The sequence below is a fragment of the Dermacentor variabilis genome, chromosome 8, assembly GCF_050947875.1.
Source record: "Dermacentor variabilis isolate Ectoservices chromosome 8, ASM5094787v1, whole genome shotgun sequence".
Lineage (NCBI taxonomy): Eukaryota > Metazoa > Arthropoda > Arachnida > Ixodida > Ixodidae > Dermacentor > Dermacentor variabilis.
The window spans coordinates 155,933,292-155,949,523 of record NC_134575.1 but is presented as its reverse complement, the minus strand read 5'-3'; positions in this window follow the sequence as shown (position 1 = coordinate 155,949,523).

Below are 16,232 nucleotides of genomic sequence, written 5' to 3'. Positions count from 1 at the left end.
TTAGCTGTTTTTGTTCATGAATACGTGATTTTAAAAATGGTAAATCCATGTTCTTACTTGAGTAAGTTCTCAGATCTGTACTCACTTTTGCCTAAATAATATTGCTGTATTGTCATGTTCTGATATATTGCTGTAGATCTTGTACCAATAGCGATGCTTGTCCTGTTTCCTTGCTTCCTGTCAGTGTGCCATACCAGTTTGTTCTTTTTGCACAAGCTCACTTGTGTTCTGTCACATATCACAACACTTTTGGGATGAATGCAAAAGTGCATAGTCTAGAGAAAATAGCTTCATATGAAGTTGTAATATTATAAAAGCATGTGCCAATTAGACCTGGTGTTCTATACAGCATCTGTGAGCACAAATGGGCATGGTGAAGTTGGTATTTCCGTCTGTGTTCTTCCTCTTATGTGTTTGTTTAAATGTGGCTAAAGTTGCTTGCTTATTCTTTAGATAATGGAGTGTAAAAGAAACCCTAGTCATGTTTGTAGTCATGTTGCTTGTGTCTTGTCCTTGTTCCTTTGTGGATGGATGCATTAGAGTTGTTATTATTTTCAAATCAAGTATGCACCAACTAGCCCAGAAAGTAGCTTTAGTGAAATCACGTTGGTAGTGTCTAATTTATGGCATTCACAAACTCAGCCTGACATGTTAGAGCTACAGCTAGTATCCACAGTCTCGAAAGCGCTTTGTTTTGCTTTTGTAAATAACCTTTACTACAACAGTAGGAAGATACCTATGAAGAAAGGAGTCAGACAAGTAGACACAATCTCTGCAATGTTATTCACTGCGTGCTTGAAAGAAGTATTCAAGCTATTAAACTGGGAAGGTTTAGGAGTAGGGATCGACGGCGAACACCTCAGCAACATTCGGTTCGCCGATGACATTATTCTATTCAGCAACACTGCGGACGAGTTACAACAAATGATTGAGGACCTTAACAGGGAGAGTGTAAGAGTGGGGCTGAAGATTTATATGCAGAAGACAACGATAATGGAAAATAACCGGGCAAAGGAACAAGAGTTCAAGATCGCTAGTCAGCCTCTAGAGTCTGTGAAGGTGTACGTCTACCCAGGTCAACTAATCACAGGAAACCCTGACTATGAGAAGGAAATTCACAGAAGAATAAAAATGGGCTGGATCGCATACGGCAAACATTGTGAGCTCCTGACTGGGTGCTTACCATTATCATTGAAAAGGAAAGTATACAATCAGTGCATTTTACGGGTGCTGACATATGGCGCAGAGATTTGGAGACTGACAAAGAAGCTTGAGAACAAGTTAAGGGCCGTGCAAAGAGTGTAGGAATTAAGAATGCTAAGTATAACTTTAAGAGACAGAAAGAGAGCAGTTTGGATAAGAGAGCAAACGGGTATAGATGATATTCTAATAGACATTAAGAGAAAAAAATGGCGCTGGGCAGGTCATGTAATGCGCAGATTAGATATCAGTTGGACCATTAGGGTGACAGAATGGGTACCAAGAGAAGGTAAGTGCAGTAGAGGATGGCAGAAGTCTAGGTGGTGCGCCAAAATTAGGAAATTTGCGGGTGCTAGTTGGAATGGGTTGGCGCAGGACAGGGGTAATTAGAGATCGAAGGGAGAGGCTTTCGTCCTGCAGTGGACATAAATATGATGATGATGATGATGATGATGATGATGACAGCAATCCTGTTTTGGATATGCATTAAATATTGCACATCCGTCTCGCAAAATTTGTAAATGTAATTTTGTATTAAAAGAACTGGAGCACACCTGCTACAAAGATGGACTGATACTTTTCTCTTGCAACTTCCCCAATGTAGTTTCACATAAGTAACGCTGGTGTGCTTTGAAAACGTGTGTTTTAATTTATGTTGAAATATGTTTAGGATAATATATCTGCATGGAAGCTTTAAAAAGTTTTGATAATTGCACAGTTTACACCCTTCATTTTTATTTGATACTCTAATATCCCAACTGTGTTTGTTAATCTGTTCACGTGGCAGGCAATGCATTCAGGGTTGTATATTCAGTTCATTTTAAAAACGTCTCTTCAGGCGTGTGGGCACCGGTGTATGTGCTATTTCTAACATGCTTTATCAGTGCCTCAATTAGATTTCTGTATGTCGTATGATGATCTCTATCTGGGTTTAAAAGACTGATACATCATGCTATTTGGTCTTGTAGGCAGCACAGTGAGATCTATCTGCTGCCTGCCAGTCTGGTAAAGAGTTCTATGGGTCAGGTAGGAATATATAGCACTCTTAGAAGGACCCGTACAACCTATACATATTCCTAAGGCACTTGTAGAAATTTCTATCAGGTTTTTTTGCTAGGGTACTGATGTTAGGTTTTTAACTAGTGATGGCACTCCGGAGAGACATTAGTGGAGACATTGCCCCACTGGGCACGTGCAGCAGCTAAGCCCAGTGGGGGGGGGGGGGGGGGGGGGAGATATGGACTGGGCGCCGGCTTGCGAGAGCAAGGATGACGTGGCATTGCGGAGGCGCCCTCTCTTCTCACGCAACACCTGGCGTGCTAGAGCAACGGCAGATGTACCTTTTCACCCGCTCTGCTCCGTAGAGGCACGCTCGCAATGTGGTCACAACCAATGGGATTTGAGGTTCCATTTCGCTGAGACGGCAGACGCTGGCTTTTTTACTCAGTGGGCCATTTATTTAGTCTGTTTGAACAGAAACGGACCTGCCAGAGTTTGGTTGTTTCACGACAAAACACACAGTCATCCTCAGAAAGTTTAGCTTTCTACGTTAAGTTCTTTGCGAGATCTAAAATGAGAAAAATGAAGGGCCTAAACACTCAGCATTGTGGCATGCCAGAAGTGACAAAAGTCAGATTTGTGAATTGGAGTTGTTAACATACAAATTGTGTTTAGTCATGAAGAAAGCATTCAGTGAATTTTAGTAATTGCATGTGGATCAATATTAAGTTATCTTATTCAGGAGAAGGAGGCAGTGGCACAAAGTAGCAGAATTTAAAACGCTAAAAGCATCCATTCAACGCAAGAACTAAGTTCAATGGAGGAGGTCAAGTTAGTGAACATAACAATATAAATAAAGGGAAAATCAGACATCTACCCGTTCACAGCAATTGCTATAAAGGAAACCCATACGGGTTCCTTGAAAGAACAAATATAGCTGTGTTTTCATGAGAGGCAACGTCTTATGGCAACCATGTTGACATTTGTTGTAGAAGTTTTGTGACACAATTTAGGATTATTATGGAGATTGAAATAAATGATGTTACAAGGAGGCTTGGCGATTGAGGCCAGCAATTGTTCCGCCCAAGTGTCTCTCATAATATTACTGCGGTAGATCACCACGTGCATTCTGTTCTAGAAGCTGAAAAGTTAATGCTAATCTGTGTAATGCATCTGTCGAATGCCGACAACAGTATGATGCTGATGCGGCGACAACAATGGCATGATCAGCGATGGGATGACAATTCTAGAGTCATCACGATTGAGGCATAACGACTTTGGGATGGTGAGTGCATGCATGGCAATGACTGCGTATCTACTACACAGCGTGAAGGCGGCAGCATCCGACGGCGTGATATTACAACTAATTTGAAATGACAATGCAAGGATGATGACAGATTGAAGACTGTGAATGGTGAACAATGATGCGTCCACTTGGCAACTAAAGAAAAACATATGAGGACAGCTAAGCATGTCTTATCTGAGTTGTGATTGCGAAAGCATTAATGCGCAATTGAACGCCGCTGAGCAGTCCTTCGAGTTTTACGCTGTAAGTGATGCACCCTAGAGCTACATTGGGCCCGAGATAGCAAGCAGCAGCAGCCTGCGGTGCCAACACCGCATGCCACCGACGTGCTGCACGACCAGAGACCAGGAAACAGCAGTGGCCACCAAGGCCGGCAGGCACGAGCAGCAGCTAAGCCCAGTGGAGGGGGGAGATACAGACCGGGCGGCTGCTTGCAAGAGCAAGCAGCCGCGGCGTCGCCCTCTCCCCTCACGCAACACCTGGTGCACTATTGGCCTCGAGCTCCACCACTGGAAAAGCTGACGCCACCGTCGGCGTGACGTGCTAGGAGGGATCACGTGGACATAGCGGCCGCGTCGGCTGCTTCGGGCGCGCCGAAGCGAGCTGAAAACGAGTTTAAATTCCCTCGTGCGCTGCGGTCTTCATTTAGTGGCGAGATTTTCCCGCTTCGAGGGTCTCCTTTGCAACGCTCGAAAGCACTACAATAGGTAGTGGCTGCCTTTGAAGGCGCACAACATGGTAGGCTACTGCTCGGTGCCGCAATGCCAGACGCACGCAACGAAGCACGGTGTCAGCCAGTGTCAGCCTTATTCACACGTAGCCGCAGGACAAGAAGCTGTGTGAAGCTTGGCTCGCGAAACATAAAACTGGCAAACAGTCATCGGCTACAACTCGGGTATGCAGCAAGCACAGACGCGAGGAAGATTTCTGCTACGGCCGGTCTGCGATGTTCTGAAAACGCGCACTGAGACGCTCGTTCGAGTCCGTTGCCCGACTAATGTCATGACGGTTTGGTCTATGAACTTGTCGATGCTATAGAAACTGGCAAGTTCAGTGGAGTGGAAAGGCAGCGGTAAGAAGCACATTTAAAGAAAGCATGGCATATGGTCATGTTTGCGTTATGAAATAATACACTGGATTACAAAAAAGGAGCAGCGGGGAATTGCACGCTGAGAACACCGATAAACATACAGTGCGACGCAACTCGAGAAATAGTATTGAAAGGTCAAAGAATTTAGAAGAAAAGAAAGATTGAATCGTCACGACTGCACATCACAGTCCCCGTAGGCGTCGAAGTCTCTACGATGAAATTATTTTTGAACAGCTCTGATATAGCGCCCACGCAACAATGGTTGCTTGTATACTGTCAAGTGCTCATATTCTGCGGCCTAAAGCTCATGGCACGGTGCGAAAACGCGCGCGCGGGGAAAGCGAAACAGTGCGCGGACAAGCGTGCAGACGCGCAGTCGGTCGCTGCGAATCTGCGCGATATCGCTGCACTGAGGCTTCGTTCTATTACACTCCATTTAGTTATACAAACACCATAAGAACATATTTAAGATAGTTTGCTCTGAGCGTTTACCTACCTTTCACGCAAGAAGCCGGTTCGGGAGACTCCATCGCGGCGACCGCGCGCAGTGGCGTTCACTGTACGTATTCGGTAAAGAGACAGCGTCTGTAAACGATTGTGTGCTTTCAGTTTGCCCAAGATTATTATTTAGACAGTAAGAAACTTCTCTCGTTTCGAAAGTACTTACAGAAATGTCCGGGAGAGCTCGCGCGTGGTGTTTTCAGTGAGCGCTGACAGCAAAACCTATGAGGAGCGCGCCACGTGATCCCTCATACTACGCGAGCGAGGCGCTTCCGATAGATGGCGACTCCGTAACTCCTCGCCGCCAATAGCAAACTATAGACCGTTTCATCGGGCGAGGAGGATAGGGCGCGCGGAGAGCCTTTCCTCCTTTCTGGCTTGGGCGATCCGGCGCGGCGCTGCTTGAAAGTATTGCTGTCGCGTGCTGCGGAACGATTTCGAGTTGTTTTAGATGGTACTTTGTGAAACTTACGCCATGTCCGTTCATATAAGGTCGTCAGGGAAGCCTTTCGGTGCATCGGTAACTACAGTAGGCGGAAATATCTCTTGGGGGCGCAAAAATGTGACACGTTTTATCAGCCGCGGTGTACGCACATTATCAGTCGCGGTGTGTGTATGTGTTGTGAATTATTTTGCTTGTATCGGTTTTAATTCAACAAAGGGAAGTGGTGTCTGTGTATTAGCAGTATGAAATGGTAAATCTGCTCACTATCTGATTGCTTGGCGTAGGGAGTAAAACATAAAGCATAAGAGCTCATGCTCGCGCACGGCCAACCTAAGCCAACCACGAAACATCTAAGCTGCAGGCGCTATCAAATATTTGTGGTGCGCCGGCATCGTTCTCGCGCATTTCAATTCTAGTAGGCTTCAAATTACCATATGTCTACGCTAGCCTTCCTGCATGAGGCCGATGACGCTGCTCAGCACAGCGATCACTGCGGTTGGTGAACCAGCACGATACATATGTAAGCTGTGCGCTTCGGCATTGCCTTTTTGGCCTGCATACAGCCATAATATATGAAAGATCGCATAAAAAGAATGCGATGCCTATGTTTGAGGACAAAATTTCCGTAATACGTGTGAGTGCGTCGTAGAGAACGGAACGAACACAACCGAAAATAAAATTCGGTTATCATCATCTTTCAAGAGCAAGAGAAAACGGGCTAACGCCGCAATAGGACCTCGCATAGTCACGCCGCACAACGTTTATGAATATATATCCGCTGATGCCATATGCTTGGACCATGCGGTATATAGAACAAAGATATATATATGTATATGTATATGGCGGCGCCTACAAAAAAACGGTCTATAGACCGTTTTTTCGTAGGCGCCGCCATATTGTGAACGCAGTGGCGCCGCCTATGAGCAGCGCCATACTGGCTTGGGTGAAGGCGGTCTTTTGCATGGCAGGTATACGCTCGGCGGCAGGTTCTGGCGTTTGTTTTCGCGGTCGTGCGGTCTGCTTAGTATGACGTGCCTCTTCTACGTGGTAAACGGTTCTGTGAGACGTGCTGAAGTGGTTTAAGGCGTCATGACCGGAATTTGTGCTGGCGTTGAGGTGGACGGAACACGCAGCGCGATGTGTGCGCGCATATTCGAGTCTACAATCAGCCTCGGAGATGAATTGTGTATTTCTGAATGTTCCAGTCACTAATGTGACCTCATTGCAGTATTATCCTCTATTTCTAAGCTGCGGTTTAGGAGCCATGAAACATACGCGACGATCGTAACAGCGTGAGCGTGGGTACCGTTCTGCTACGATAGGAGCTGTGATGTCATACTTTGACAAGCGTTCAAACTGTTCGCTGCAGCTTACATTGCGTGACTACTTGGTTCGATGGATGAGGTTTCCGCCCCTGAATAAAATAGTTTTGGCAAGTGATAGCAGCATACCTGACAGTCTGAATTACGCTTGTCCAGCAAAGGGACTGTTTACGAACTGCGCGAGCGTCCTAAGCAGTAGTAGGTGCTGGATTACAGATATCTCTGTTCTTTATAGCGCATGGTCCAAGCATACGGCATGAGCGGTTATATATTTATAAACGTTGTGCGGCGTAACTATGCGAGGCCCTATTGCGGCGTTAGCCCGTTTTCTCTTGCTTTTTCGAGAAAGAGGATGATAACCGAATTTCTTTTTCGGTTGTGTTCGTTCCGTTCTATACGACGCACTCACACGCATTACGGAAATTTTGTCCTCAAAAATAGGCATCGCATTCTTTTTATGCGATCCCTCATATATGATGGCTGTATGCAGGCCAAAAAGGCAATGCCGAAGCGCACAGCTTACATATGTACCGTGCTGGTTCACCAACCGCAGTGATCGCTGTTTTGAGCAGCGCCATCGGCCTCATGCAGGAAGGCTAGCTTAGACATATGGTAATTTGAAGCCTACTAGACTTGAAATGCGCGAGAACGATGCCGGTGCATCACAAATATTTGATTGCGCCTGCCGCTTAGATGTTTCGTGGTTGCGTTAGGTTGGCCGTGCACGAGCATGCGCTCTTATGCTTTATGTTTTACTCCCTACGCCAAGCGATCAGATATTGAGCAGATTTACCATTTAATTCTGCTAATACAGAGACACGTACCGCTTTTCTTTGTTGAATTAAAACCGATATAAGCAAAATGGTTCACAACAAATGCACACACCGCGACTGATAATGTGCGTACACTGCGGCTGATAAAACCCGTCACATTTTAGCGCCCCCAAAAGATATTTCCGCCTACTGTAGTCACCGATGCACCGAAAGGCTTCCCTGACGACCTTATATGAACGGACACGGCGTAAATTTCACAAAGTACCATCTAAAACATCTCGAAATCGTTCCGCAGCACGCGACAGCAATACTTTCAAGCAGCGCCGCGCCGGATCACCCAAGCCAGAGAGGAGGAAAGGCTCTCCGCGCGCCCTATCCTCCTCGCCCGATGAAACGGCCTATAGCGACAGTAGGTGTACCCTTTCACCCGCTCTGTTTCGTCGAGGTGCGCTCGTGACGTGGTCGCAGCCAATGGGATTTGAGGTGCTGTTTCGCTGAGACGACAGACGCCGGCTTTTTTGCTCATTGGGCCATTTGACGCTTTCGCATAAATAATCGCTACAGAATAATGACGACGTGGTTATGTTGAGCTCGCGCTCCCGCTTCATCTGCACGGACCGCCCTACCTGTGTACTTTTGGTACTGGGGCCAATTCTGTACCATGCAATACACTCAGCCATGGAGCACCCGCAACGATCACACGATAGACAAAAAACGCTGTGCTTTAAACATGCACCCATGGAGTGCCCCAATATTGCAACCAGCCGATCCGCGCATAGTGAAGCGTCCGAATGGCCGCGTTTGCCACGTGGCCGTGCTATGCGAGTGTGTGGCTGATATATTAATTGAGCAATCGAAAGACTGATTCCGAATACATCTACTAACCAATTTGAGTGCCCGGCACTTTTATGTGCTGCTTTGAATAACTGCGTGCGGTACCGCGGTTCCCGCAGTTGCCCAATGCATGTGGCGCGTACTTTACCAGCAGCGCTCGGCGTGTTTCGACTAAAGCAATTTCATTTCAATTCTGCTCGCCACTCATGGCGGCTGTAGCTGCTTATAGTTATACAGTACTTTGATTATAAAGTACAGTAAGTCTAGTTAATAAATTTTATCGGGATGTGAAGTTTTATTTTGTTAAATCTAGAACTTCTTCAAATTGAAACCACTTGATTGGATTACGTAACATGCCATAAAATTGATGCAAGAGCCAAAAATGTCGTTTTTGCCTACGTTCACACTTATTGTAGCAGTTGAGCATGTGCTGTGCCTTAACGGAAGAAACGATTAAACATTCTTAAAAGCTATACGTCAGTGATACTACAATCACCAGAACTCAATTAGACCTACTATACCCACATTTTTCTTTGTAATTATGGCAAATCAGGCAAGATATTAGTTGATTCTAGGTTTTCAGTGCTCATGAATGTGACAGTGAAAGTATTGAATGTCATGTAGTGTAATGCAAAGAAAACAAGGACACAAGAAAAAGCAAAACACAGACATAATTAGGCGCTTGCGTCTGAGTTTCATTTGTTCTTGTGTTCTTGCTTTTGCTGCGCTACACTACATGCCGTTCCATGATGATCAACGAACAAGCCCACATTGTCACCCCTATGTAGAGAACAGGAAATTTCGTTATAAACTTAAACCTTGATATAACAAAGTTGGCAAAATCGGCAATTCGCTTCGTTATATAGAAATTTCCTTGTATTGAAATTCGATCTGTTATGCAAATGAGTACAGTCCCCGATCGATTTTTGTTGCACGGAAAGGGGCCATGCAATTTTCCGAATTATTGGGCAATAAAAAAAAGCAAGTTTGAATGAGAAAACATTTTATTTTGATGAATATAGGAGTAAGCGATGAATGATACGGTTTCATGCCACGTTGATATCTTCACATCAGCGGTACGAATTAAGTGACGCCATATGCTTTCGCGTGCACTCCGCCCCCAAAGCGTCGCCCGATCGCACTGCGACGACGCTATCATGAAAAGCGCCGGCAGCTGGGAGCGAATGCTTCGTCTGCTTGTCGTTCCAACGGGTCATCAAAACTCGAGATTGCGCAACCTTCAATACTAAACGTGCGGGAAAACAGCTTACATGATGCCACGGCGTCTTGGCATGCCCGCACTTTCCACACGCAGCAGATTACGTCTAGAGCAGGGTGCGCGGCTGCGTATGCGCTCAGCCGCGCTTACAGCCACGCGCAGACATGGCCGAGACGCGCGCCAACTTACCCCCCAACTCCGCCCCCTCGCGCGCGCTTGATCGCGTTACCGCGAGCTCGCTTTCCTTCCCCACTTTGCCATTGCTCGCGTGGGAAGGCCGCACTTATGAAGCCACCATCTTTCTTGTCTCACCCTCGCACACTTTCACTCGCACCTAAAGCACAAGTGCGCGGGGCGCGATAGGATCTGATCGCACTTGGACTTAATTTATACGGAACATGATGCGGCTCCAAGCTGTTGTTCTTGTCGCGCTGCACGCAGTTTGAGAGGTGCGTTTGCAAGCAGCCGCTTGTAATTCAATCATTTGACAATCTGCGTCCGCGAAACTTACCATTGATTGTCTTGGCACTTCTCTGCGGCAGAAACGAAATTTCGTTATATTGAAATCGCACACAAACACTTCTTTATATTGAGGCTCTAAATGCATGGTGTTCTATGGAGAAGAGGTTATGAAAAGGTAAATACTTCGTTATGTCGGGACTTTCGTTATACTGAGGTTAAACTGTATAAAGATTTGAATTTATTTGCCTTGTTGTGCAGCTCCTTGGGTCATCGTTTCTATGACTATGACTCATATGACTCTGTATCTGTTGCGTAGGAAATCTCTCTCGCCCCGTTTCCCTACCGTTCTCCTTTTGGAGGAGGCCCCCTCTTGATGCTATCCTTGTTCCACTCTTGGCCCACATCATTTCATAATCGAGGCATGTAAGGCCACAGTTCCTTGTGCGATGCAGCTCTGACATCATGCGTACCATACAGAATTGTACATGAGCCTGAGCCCATGCATAACCATTCTTCTGATCAAATCTTAATTTTTAGACTGACGTCCTTTCCTCTTGCATGACAGTTATCTCTGCTGTATTGTTGCTGCTCTCTCATGTATGTATACCAATAAATTATCTTAGTCAATTTCTTCTTGAACATTGAGTCCAATCTTTGCCAACTTAAGTGTGTGTTGAATGTTAATTTTTTAAGACCGGTCTTCACAATCTGCCTCCACCTCGTCCATTTTAGCATCCTCAATTCAGTCACTTCTCCATCCTGACTTCTAGGTGACTTTATTAAACTTGTTTAGGTTCCATACAATATTGCTGGTCATGTATTGTCTTATAAGTTTATTAGACAGTGAAAATCTTCAACTTGACTGGAACATGTGTAACATGCATATCATAATGCATCTTTTCAGTTTTTCCAAACTATGTCAATTCTGCTGATTCTGTGGGCTGTCCAAATTTTCCATGTTGCTGTTTTCAGTTATCATTGAACCAAGGTATCCCTCTTCTCTATGGTTTACCCTCAAGGCCTCCCTTTCATCTACTCTGAGAAATTGGCATGCGGCTACCAGATGTGAGCAGCTTGCCTCACAACACATGCACATGCTCAGCTACTTTTGCCAACCTTTGTGCTAGATGTCAATCAGCATGAGCGAAGCAGCGAGAGAGTGGGGAATTATGAAATTAAGGCAGAGGTTCGAGCATTAAGGGAAGTAATACTTATGAGGTGAGTACATGTGAAGAAAAGTATTCAGAAATGTTGGGAATTTGTAGTTTCCTGTTTATTGGTCTATTAAACTCTCCCTAGCTATTTCAGTTATTTCATCACATGTTGCAATTTTTAGTTGCAATATGTTTTTCTTAAGTGCTGCCACACTTACTACTAGAAGTTTGAGAACCTATATTTCTTATTCACTTGGTTCATTCATACCTACAAGCAGCAGTCTTTTCAGTTTACATCAGCTATTGAATGCAATGCCCAGATATGTTCTCAGTCTACTTCAGTGGGAGTCACTAACACACTGAGTAATCATGAAGTATGTGTGTTCTTAGAAAGTGCCTTCATGTGATGCAGCTGTAAGTTAAGGTAGGGAATGCTTTGGAAAGTATGTTATGTGGCTTACATGAGAATTATTTTATGCCAGAAAGCACACAAATATTCGTGTTTATTTCTGTTGTTATTCTTCCTTAATTACCTTCTTGATTTAGCGCATATATATGAAGCAAGAGATCCTGGCTTGTTCTCGCTTTACATTAGCAAATTACATTAATCATATAATAGCACACTTTACATAATTGAGCACACTAAAAGTCACTTGGCGAGCAAAACATGTACTTATCTTTTTGAATATCCCAGCTTAATGTTTTAGTGTGTGCAGTTTGGACTTGATTCTTCAGAAGCACTACATCTGCTTCAAGTATATGAAGTATAATTACTTTTGCTTAAAAATAATCCTAATCTTTCTTGATAGCTGTCCTTTTTTTACTAGACAATATAAGTATGGTGCTTAATTCCAAGATAAATATGCCTGCTGTAACTGTATGCATCAGTGTTTGACTATTCGTTGCCTACTATTCCTATTAGAAAAATGTATTTGCCAACCTCCAATTATTTGCATTGAAGTAGTGAAGAGTTTGACGGCAGCCTGTCTGGGTTGGTCAAAAGAGGCACGGTAAGTAGTTTAAAATTAGATGCCAACCATAAAAATGAAAAATAAGAGCTGGTTCAACTGAAGCTTTATTCACAATCTTTGTGAACAAGGCTTTCAAGTGGGAGCCGAAATATCTATCTTGTATGCCCGATCTTCATTTGCTTATTATTATTGTTTGAATTCATCTAGCTCTAAAGAGGTGGCAATTTATTTCGAATACTACTCTTTGCATTTCGTTTCCATTGCTGAGTTTTTTTTAAAGTAACTTCATGCACCACACAAAAACAACTCAAACATTTTCATTCTTTCAAGGACGTCACAACTAGTGGAAGGTATTTTGCACTAACGTAATTATTTTGAGATTTCCAGTAAATATGCAGTCCTCATAAAAAGTATCTAAATCATTTTGGCCTAAGCGGTTATACATTAACCATGCAGGCTTCATCAACTTCTCACAAAACTTGGTCTTGGGAAACTTGTGAGCTGACAAGTTTGAGCATGCAGTCACTTCCCTCCATATTTGTTTCGATGAAGGCTTGCCCTTTGGTGCTACTCTGGATCCACCCCCATTTCCTGTGATTACCACTACGGGCTTCAAGGCACACACCCTCAGGAAAACTTTTCATGCACAAACCTGGTTCTTTCACACTTCTGCTAAGACAGACATTGAAAGCAAGGATGGCATAGCAGGCATTTTGGTTACAGAAGTACTTTATTAAATAGCTTTGTAAGTATTCATCTAGTGGGCATGTCCATATCCTCTTCTGCTGAAGTGCAAATTAGCTGGGGGAGCATGTCTCCTTCTCATGCATACCCCAGGCCAGCCAATCAGAACTTCAGGAGCGGATGAAATGGACATTTCCACTAGGTGGACACGGAATACATCCCCTGTGCTCTGTCCTATCTTTCCACCCTTCTCCATGTATTTTACTCAGTAAACTACTGGTTCAGCATGTTGGTCACCTTAATCAATCTTCCAGTAGCTCAGCACTTAAAAGGTATACAATACAAATAAGGCACTGTAAACCCAAGCAGTTAGGCTGGCGATTGCTGCTGTTATGCACCATACAGGCTGAAGCAATGGCTTCACCGTAGCTTTCTAAGTTAACTTTACTGAATTTTGAATTTAGAGAAGGTAGAATATAAAAACAGACTAGCATTTTTCTTATGTGCTACACCCCTCTGCTTTCTTGCGTTACTAAAATCAGTATATTGAACCTAAATGAAGTAAAAAGAAAAGAAAATTGTGTCACTAATTTCATTTCACTGTCTTTTTAAAAGTATAGCAAGATTTTTTAAATTGCATTACGAGTTGTTACTTAAGTTTCGATCTTAATGTTCATTTCTCATGCTCCAAATAGGGCTACAACTGTTCCCTCATCCACAGCTATCAATGCCTTATGGCAACTTTGGAAGCTCTCTGAACTGAGTAAATGCTACGCATTGCATTATTTCTTAATACATTTTCATGGCTGCCTTTAACCTCTATAGTTCCTCATTAAAGCCAGCATCTCTCTTGTGACCACCTTTATAGAGCTTGTAGTAATGTATGCCAAACAAGAAAGATGGATGCTTTGTAGTGCTAGTATGCTCTAAGTAAATCGTTTTACGCAAAAATTGCTGACATAATTGTCTGACAAATACTGCATTATGTTTGCTATTTTGCCTTCTGTTTCAAGTTCACTGCATCTATACATTTTACCAGTGCATGAGTAGGGTTCAAGGCTGTTCTTTAAAATGCTCATGAGCACTTATCATGATCTGTTCCCCATATGATCGTTCACCATGATCGTGTTCCCCATGATCGTGGCGCCAAACGACGTTCCCCGTCGTTTGGTGCCACTAAAATTTTTTGTTCATAACGCGTGCTCATAGTATTTGCATCGCTCTCGGGTGGTGTTGGCATTTGTGTTTGGGGACATCATGTTTTAAAAGAACGCGTTTATACGAAATAATATTGGTTGAACAAAGCAAACTTTCGTCAATGTTGTCCACTTTTCACTACTGAACTTGTATTGCAATCAAGATTAATGCCCTTTTGCGCAATCAAAAGTTATGACAACGGGCTCTGTCTAATTTATAAAAAGAAATGTACGCAAGTCGGCGCCTTGAAGTTTCCTCCTGCGGTGCGAGAACCAGGGAAATGAACAAAACATGGCAGCGCCCGCGCTTGCGTCGCGCTAGTGGATATCTCTGGCGCGCGCAACGCTATCGGTGATATTCGGCCGTTTCTCAGCCAGAGGGCCCACGATGCGGCGGTCGGGTATGGCCTGACTGTCCCAACGTGGGAGCGGCCCGCAGCGCGCTGAGTCGCGTAAATCAGGACCTTCATTAAAGTTTTGCATCCATCCATCCATCAGCCAGCCGAGTCGGGCTGACTCAATTGCGTTTCACAAGATAGCGATAACGTGGCCTAGAAGGTGCGCGCATCACCACTGGTAGGTCGTGTATGTTGTATCAAGCAAGGAAACAAGCGAGTTGGCGCCAACATGCGATGACTCATTCCATTTTCCGGGGACACGCATCCTAGCTATTGAAGCAGACGACGTCTTGTACGCAGCAGACGACGGAAACGGGAAGCGTTTTCGACCGAATAATCATACGCATTGAGACAGCTGCTTTTCTTTTACAGCGGAGGAAAGCGGTTTTGCTTTACCGATAACGCTACATTGATTGCCTTCATTTGAGTTTCTTTGGCGAAACGTCAAGTTGGCGTCACGTTACGTAAGCAAAACTGGGCCACCAGCGTCATTTTGTTTGCGTCGCGCCTACGTCACGCACCAAAGAAAATAATGGACGTACGTCTATTTGTCGTACAAAAATCCCTCACGTGACCTAATCCTAGGTGCCTAGGGACAGCATTGTTTGGGGATTTTTGAGAAGGCGCTATGCTGGCGCCGAGCGACGCCGTGGCGTGTTCGTCCTCGGCGTGATCGCTCTCTGGACCGCGCGTTGTTCGACATTGCTCATGTGATCGTGCGTGCGTTGCTTGGGTGGTGGTTGTAGGTTCTGTGTTGCTTGGCGGAAAGCCGTGAGTAGTGGCGGTGGGGCCGTGCGGCTTTGGCCTCGGTGAGCGCTGGCACTACAGGATCTGCGTTGTGTGACCCGTGCTTTTTTGAGAACCCGGCGGTGGTGACAATTGAAATATCGAAGTGGCCTAGCGCCTCGGCAGCGAAGTTCTGCGAACCGCAATGTGGCGTCGCCGTGTCCGACTTTGCTTAACGGGCATCGAGGGATGTTCTGCTGCAAGTCATGTAAATGCAACTGCGTCGACCGTCCACTGTTCAGCGCTGAATGTGTGTTTGGTGCGCTGTGCTTGAAACGAGTGGCGCAACCGTTCAGCGGTGGTGGCGGAGGAGCAGAGTGGCTTAGGGTTTGCGCGTTCACAGACATGTGCTCCCGTCTTGGTCTCATTTTAGCGGCTGTCGCGGGACTGCGGTGTGCTAGCTCCTTGCCTAGTATGAAGTTTACGACGCTAACACACAGCATGGTCACGTTTTTCTGCGCTATATGTCATTTGCGTGACGGCCGAGTTGAAAACGAGACATATAGTGTTCTTTGCGTTTGTGTGTTGTAAATTACTTTTTGTTGTAGAAGTTCTGGAAGTCTTATTACGCAAGGAGTGCGAACGTAAACATAAACACATATGTGTGTGTGAAATTTTGAATTACCCATAATACCTTTGACGACTGATAAGTGGGCTACACGGCCTGTGTGAATCAGCTACCGTGTGTTCCGACGCTCTTTCGTGTGGTATAATGATGCATGGTGCGCGTTTATTTTTGTACTGTTGTAAAAACCATTTGTTTATTCACTCAACACAGATGTACGGTTTCTTCGCCGCAGTACATTTTAGCAACGCGGTGAAGCATACTAAAAGTGGGAGGCGGCCGCTATGAGCCAGCATAGTATGTCCACTTAGGCGATCTGAGAGGTGG